The sequence below is a fragment of the Nicotiana tomentosiformis genome, chromosome 11 (assembly GCF_000390325.3).
Source record: "Nicotiana tomentosiformis chromosome 11, ASM39032v3, whole genome shotgun sequence".
In the NCBI taxonomy this organism is placed as follows: domain Eukaryota; kingdom Viridiplantae; phylum Streptophyta; class Magnoliopsida; order Solanales; family Solanaceae; genus Nicotiana; species Nicotiana tomentosiformis.
Genome location: NC_090822.1, coordinates 59860366 through 59868227, shown reverse-complemented (window position 1 = coordinate 59868227; position 7862 = coordinate 59860366). Strand labels below are relative to the sequence as shown.

The window sequence follows — 7862 nt, the reverse complement described above, 5'->3', positions numbered from 1 at the left end:
GGTTTTAGGTTTCTTAAATTCTTTCCTTTTTTTTTCTTAATAACCAATTCCTATTCTTCCTAGGTATCCTTCACTTTCTTTTTCCTTTTGTCTAACTCCACATTCTTATCACTAAGGTTGTGACTATTAAGGTTTATTGATAAATCTAAAGATTAACGATCAATAGTTGCTTTGAGTGAAAAAGCAAAGAGAGGTGAGAGCATTATAGGGAAAAGGCCAAATTTGAGAGATACATATTTCCTTCTATGTCAAGATGTCTCAAACATGTAGTTACAGTGGAAGGAGGAGAGTTATGACTCAACAACTTGAAACGTCAAAATTACAGTATACCGAATGGAAGGAAGACAATGGTAAAGTTATTTTTCAAACAAGAGCTAAAGTGATGTCTGCGATTTATGCCCTTAGAATTGACAAAGCATTTGGCTATAGCTTAATTAGCACTTATATGGTTGAGAAATTGAACTTGCCTTGTGTTGAACATATTGAACCCTATATGTTGAAAGGAGTAAAGGTGGATAAAAGAGTGTTATTGCAATTCTCTATTGGATGGTATGAGGATGTGATTTGGTGTGGTGTCATTCCAATGAATAGTTTTCATATCTTGTTGGGAAGGCCATGGTATGCCTATAGAAGTGCTTCATATAGTATGAAAAAAAATAGATACTCTTTTGAGGTTAATGGGAAGAAACTCATTATTGGGCCTTTGACTCTCTCACAAATTTGTGAAGGTGAAAAGATTGTTAAAGAGAATATGGAAAAATATGAGAGAGAAAAAAATGAGAGTAAGGGAGTACATGTTGACATTCTAAGAGAGAAAAAAGGAGAGGTTGTCTTGAGTGAAAAGAGTGGGTTGTCAAGTGAAGTAAAGAGTGATCTTGAGAAAAAAGAAAAGAGAGAAGGCAATGAGATAACAAAAGTCTGTGAAGTAGAGAGAGAAAAACAAGAGGGTTTGAGTGAAGAAAGAGAAAAAAACTTTAGTGAGAGAAAAGAGGCTAAGGGTGAGGAGAAAGTTAGTTAGTCTTGTGATAAAAGTCAAAGAGAGTGTAAGCAAGAAAATGTTTTCTTTACTTCCTAACACATTAACTCTTTCTTGTATTAGTTCTTGTGATTTTGTGCAGCCACATGTTGAAAGACCTTTTGAAAGGGGAGGTGAGGCGCAAAAGATGGTGGCAAAGGATCCAATTGTCACGCCCCAAAACCGAGGAGCGGACCGGCGCTCAACCGAGTGAACCCGACCGAGCAAGTTTGTTAGATTTTCATCTACCCAAATTCATCCACGAATGAAGATAATACATATTTTAATTAATTAGACAAAAACGTGATCATGTCTACAATGCCAATTCACTACCAATGGTTTTCATCATTTTTAAAGTCTCAAATAGGACAAGTAATACAACCCAACATAACATAGTTTGTCTTTCCCAGAATCAATCAATACACAACCCACACTATGTCTACGAAACCTCTATAAATAAAGAATTGTACAATGATAATGCCGGCAAGAAGGCCCCGGCTATACCTCAAACAGAATACACAAAGAACAAAGGATACATGACCCCGGGATGAAGTGGGGCTCACCAAGTCAGTTGGGAAGAAGGTGTACTACTATCACTGATCAATAACTCCTGTTGTGGAATCACCAACATCCATTTAAAGATGCAGCACCCTCGGCAAAAGGGACGTTAGTACCGTCGAATAGTACTAGTATGAAAATCAAACACCAATTTAAGAATTAAGAAATACAATATGAATATGATGAATCAGGGCGACAATAGAATAATATGGATAACCGTTTAAACCAGAGCAAGCTTATTAAGAGCTATCAATAACATTTATAGGATTTAAGATGAGATCCTCTGTAACCATCTTCACACAAAGCGGCCCCGCTGCCTCACCCGATGTATGCAAGTGGAGGTGTAAGTACAATACCACAACTCTACTCAAGCGGCCCTGCCGCCTCAACCCAATGTATGCGGGTGGATGTATAACCATAGTACCAAGAACCTACACAAAGTGGCTATGCCGCTGTCACGACCCAAACTGATGAGCCGCGACGGGCACCCGGTACCTTACTCAACCGAATACCAACGTAACATATCTTTCGTATCATTCTATCATAGGTAAATGAACCCGAGTAAAGCGTGAGGGAATGCAAACTTATACATATGATATACTGGCCTATAAGACCAAAATTACACTGAACATAGGCCGATAAGGCCATACAATCTTTCATGTATACGACATATGTCTACAAGCCTCTAAGGATACATAGATGTCATAAAGGTCGGGACAGAGCCCTGCCATACCAATCAAAATATGTCCTAATCATACTGACCAATAGCAACTCTGGAGCAAATGGAGCGCACCAACATCTTCCGCTGAGCTGATAGGCTACTTGGAGGACTCTCGACCTGTCTATCGGGACCTGCGGGCATGAAATGCAGCGCCCTCAAGAAAAAATGATGTTAGTACAAATAATGTACCGAGTATGTAAGGAATAAAAATCAGTAAACAATAGACATGAGAGAAACATGGAGTAAAAGACTCAACATGTATGTCTGAATAGCTCTGTGAGTCATTTATATTTACAATACATATGTGTATAAATGTCATACCATGCATAGGTATATGCATTCTTAACATCATCAAGCCTCTGAGGGCATCTCATCATATCATTTCGGCCACTGTGGGCAAATTATCAACGTATACCAACTGATCAGATAGTGGTACGTATATAACGCCGTAACCCTTTCCCATATCCCATATACATATAAATATGCGTATATATCGCCATCTAGTCATGGGTCAATGTACATGTATAAATGAATGCAATGCATGAAAAGTACGTCAATAAAATCTTTCGGAATGTCATAAGACCATTATACCTTTGATTAATATCATGAAATAAACTTTATCATCTTACGTATTTTCTGAGACCCATGAACAGATGATACAATAATATGACACATGGAGAATCAAGAACATAAGCATCTCTAGTATTTCTATGAATAGAGTCATTTATGGAAATTGTGCATTTGCTTGTTTCGTTTGTGTCGTATAGATCATGCCAAAAGAAAGAAGGGATAGCCTTAACATACCTGAGTCGATTTTCTTGACAATCCCTCTAACACACGTCTTTTGTGATAAAACATGCGATGATGGATCGAAGTAAGAAAACATCCGTATGATATTCTTGAGAAAGATTGCACCGTACTCCTTCAGAATCGCAAAATCTTGTTGCTATTTTCTAAGAAGCCTCGTAGATGAACATTCAATCTTGGATCATATTCAAAAGAGTTATCCTCAAGGTGTTGGCATGAATTCCCAAAATGAATCCTTAACTAAGAGATGTTAAACATTGATAATTCATTCTTCACACAAAATGAAGTGTGAATGTTATTAGTAGCCTTTCCAAAATGAAAGAAAAATCACGTTGTCATCAGTTGTATAGTTTGTTGAAGCATTTTGCTTTGCTATGAAGATTGAATATGTCTTTCTTTGAATTCTTTTGAGATTCATTCGTTACCTTTTTTGAAGACTTCATATAATCTCTTTGGTTTGAGATTCATTCGTAAGCAAGCATAAGTATAAGCATATGAGAAAGTCTCTTAATATTGGGGTTGTGGGTCCCACTCTTGTAGTTAACTTGGCAACCTATTATTATGAATATGCCACCTATATGTGAACTTTAAGAGTCACATTTTTGTTACTTTGTGGGCTGCCACGTTAAGGATTAAATCTTTATCCAATAATTATTCACTTAATTTCTTAATCAATTATTAATCCCCCACTAATCCAATAATTACTTAATTATCTACATAATTAGGAATTATCTCAAATTACTTAAAATACTATCCGCTTTTAACATACCTTATACACCTTACTATCATGGTCATGTGGTACCTTGCATGACAGTAGTCCATAAATATCGGGTATTTTAGCTCAGGCCGTATTTTATCCCAAAATGTCAAACTTCGACGAAATTCATTTTCTTCGATTTTCTTACCCTCTCACCTTCACAAATTTACTCATCACCTGTTTGAAATTGTATAATGCTTATAATCCTAAAATAATCTCATTCTCGAACTTACGTCGATTAACTTATGACGAAACTTTAACGTACGAAAATGCAGGATGTAATATCTCATTTCCGAGCTTTCATCAATTTACTTATAACGTACTTTTACGTACGAAAACATGGGGTATAACATCATTCCCTCCTTTGGAACATTCGTCCTCGAATGTTGACTAATGTTCTTATCATTTTCTTAACTTATGTCTTCCGAATACTTTAATATTCTCCTTGCCATTTAGGCAATTCTTCTTTGAATAAATCCAAAGGCCATGGCATTCCTTCCTTTAAGCCTCTTTCTCACACTACGACTTGTAGTCAGAATCCTTCTAATCTCGTAAGTATTGCTACCTTCTATCATGCAGCCTGTACGACTCTAACTTTGTATGTGCGCCTATGCGACTCTTCTCTTCTCTTTCCTCAAGGTTTTAGCCAATCTCTAGGCTTCACTTTGTGTTTATGTATAAAATTATGTCAAGTTGTCCCTCTGGGCATCATTAGCTTTATTTCATCTAAGTAGGCCATACTATACCATAATTCTTACTTCAATTTATCGTTACTGAGGTCTGCTACCGAACTCCAGGTTACTTTATATAACACCCCGAAAATTTTCGATGTACTTAAGTGTAAAACCTCGTAAAATTTCGCAAATGAATTTGTAAGGCCCCGTTAAAATTTCCTAATGATTAAGATTTTTAAAGTGCGGTAACGATATTCGGGAATAATATATTCTAGTATTAAAGGAGACCAATGGTATTTTATGATCAAGTTTGAGTTTTCTTTTGTATTCGACCTCGAATCAGAGTTTTGATAATTCTGTTAGGTCCGAATGGTGATTTTGGACTCGGGCGTATGCCCGGAATTTAATTTGGATATTTCTAGGATGTTTCGACGTCGCTTCTTCGAGTATATGTGGTATCAAAATAAACATATGAACTCCAAATTCAGTTTTGATTGAAGCATTAGATCCGTATTAATATTACGGAGCCGTATCAAAAAGAATCGTCAAATTCGGACATCGTATGAGAGAGTTATGCCCATTTTCGGGCGAAATAGAAAAGATTTTCCATCGCCAGCGCCTAGGGTAGCGTGGGGCGCTAGCCCTGGCACTGGGATTTTTGAGGTTCTGGAAATTGGGCCACAGGTAGCGCCCCACGCTGCCTGTGACGCCCGAAATGCTATATACTCATTCGGGGTTCATTTTACCGCATTTTTCTTGGCCGAAATTTGGGGTTTTCCTCCATTCTCTCAAGACCTCCAACTCCCCCCATCTTCAAGGTGAGTAATCCCTACTAATTTTATGTTTCATTCCATCAATTCCACCCTAAATCTAACTCAATCCTCCATAAAATACATAGATCTTCAAGAAAGTTCTTCAAGAACTCAAAGGAGGGTTTTGCAAGATTTCTTCCAAAAGGTAATCCTACACCCTTAGACATACATGTATGGATATATTATGAGAATATGAGTATGAATTAAGTATTGGAACTTATGGTATGCTGATTTGAAGCCATAACTTCCCAATTTAAATACATATCCATTGTAGAGATTGAAAGGTGATTGTTTGATGGAATTTTGTTGGTTGGGTGTGGATGGATGATCATGTATGTGATGTTGGAAGTTATGAATTATTTAAGAATGATGGTGGGATAAATTGTTGGTAAATGGTAGTAGTTGGATGAACTAATTTTATGGGTAAGAGATGTATACATTCATACCTACTAGGTATTTGATAAAATGCCTAAATGGCCTAAATTATGGAATTTGTTACTAATATTGGTCCAATTGAATTATGTTGATGTAGATTGAAGTTGTAAGAGTAGTAGGTGGTGTTAGTAGCACTAAAGAGCTCCATCAAGGTATGTTGGCTAAACTTTCTCTCTTGGAATTGAACTCCATAATGTTCCCATGAGTTACAAAGTATGGGTTGTGTATTAAAATATTGTGGCTTTGAATCGTATTTCAAATGAAAGCTAGTATGCCAAATTATGTGAGAAAATCTCAATATTCTTAAGACTCTTAATTGCTCATATGTGTACCTAAAGTCTTGATTGGAATTGTCTTATTGTTGATAACCTATAAAGATAACTGGAAGTGAAATAAGTGAATTGGAGATATAAAGTGTGGCCAACGTGCCAATAGTGAAAGTTATACTTGTGGCCAATGGTGCCAATAAAATGAAATAATATGAGAAAGATTATGAATGAGCTTTGATTCAACTATTCCAAGATTTACTTCGACAATATAATCGGCTAAAAGTTTATGAACTCAAGTGATGCCTATATGTGGCTGTTTTAGCTAATGCTAGGCTTTGTAAATAATTTTCAATGTGCTTTGCATTCTTATGTATTAGTGAGTGGAAATTGTGTATGATTTTAATTTGTTCTTTGATTGCCAATCATTTTACTCCATTTATTGGAAAGGAATCGATTATGTTTAAAGCCTTCATCACCAATGAACTTAAAGTTATGATTTCTGAAATATTCTACTTGTTGATAATTATGATGATGATCTATGAAAGAAAAGAAATGAAAGTGTGGAATATAAAACACGGCCATTGCGCCATGAATAAAGAATCATATGCTTGGCCAAGAGAGCCAGTGAAATAATGATGTTGTAAGTGGTTAAAAGTACGGATTAGGTGATATGTGATGTGAAAGGTTATGAGATGTACGTATTTGTACTTTTGTTTCCAATGTGTCATGAAACCCTATGGACGGTCTATGAAATGCATAGGTATATCGTGTTATGAAACCCTATGGACGGTCTATGAAACGCATAGGTATATCGTGTTATGAAACCTTATGGACTGTCTATGAAACGCATAGGTATATCGTGTTATGAAACCCTACGGAGGGTCTATGAAATGCATAGGTATATCGTGTTATGAAACCCTATGGACGGTTTATGAAACTCATCACTATGGACGGTATCTTAAACGCATAAGTGTATAATATGATATGTGAACACTAAGGACGGTCTAATGAGACACATTATTAATGCAGACAATAGGTGCCCCCTTTTGTTGTCCTTGTTTGTACAGGTTGTTTCAATTACATTATATTATGTGTTCCGCCTATAGATCATATGGGCATTCTATTTTGAAGAGGATTTCTAGCTATACATACTAGTACTATTCGACAGTACTAACGTCCCTTTTGTCGGGGGCGCTGCATCTTTAATGGATGCAGGTGGTTCTACAGCAGGAGGCATTGATCAGTGATAGCAGGACACTCCTTTCAGCTGATTTGGTGAGCCCCACTTCATTTCGGGGTCATGTATCTTTTGTTTTTCATGTACTTTGTGGTTGAGATATAGCCTGGGCCTTGTTGCCAGCATTTCCATATTACTCTTCAGTTGTCTTAGAGGCTCCGTAGACAGGTTGTGGGTGGTATTTGATGTTGGGAATTGGATTAGAACTGTTGGCATTTGGCAACATATTTTTCATTAAATTTATAAACTTGTACTATTTTGGAAATATTGAATAATGCAGTTAATGAAATGAAATGGAAGCGGTTAACGAAATCTCTTTAGTATTTGATTAACGGAGTACATCTTCTCTTTATTCATGGATAAGTTTGGGCAAAAGAAATCTAACAGGCTTGCTCAGTCGGGTTCACTCGGTTGAGTGCCGGTCGCGCTCCTCGATTTTGGGGCGTGACACTTTCGTTGCTTATCCATATGTATAAATCTAAGTCCTTTAATGCTTCCTCATTACTGTTCATCTTAAGAATGACGACCTAATCTCATCTCATACTTTGTGACTTTTGTCCATCCATTGTTGATCACC

General features: G+C 36.7%; 1 long non-coding RNA gene across 1 annotated transcript; it reads left to right on the top strand.

Moving 5' to 3' along the window:
- Positions 1 to 5401: 5401 nt before the first annotated feature.
- On the top strand, positions 5402 to 7579 carry LOC138900990 (uncharacterized). The gene is made up of 3 exons (XR_011412425.1): positions 5402 to 5489; positions 5877 to 5931; positions 7264 to 7579. It is a non-coding gene; the product is annotated as an uncharacterized lncRNA (long non-coding RNA).
- Positions 7580 to 7862: the final 283 nt, after the last annotated feature.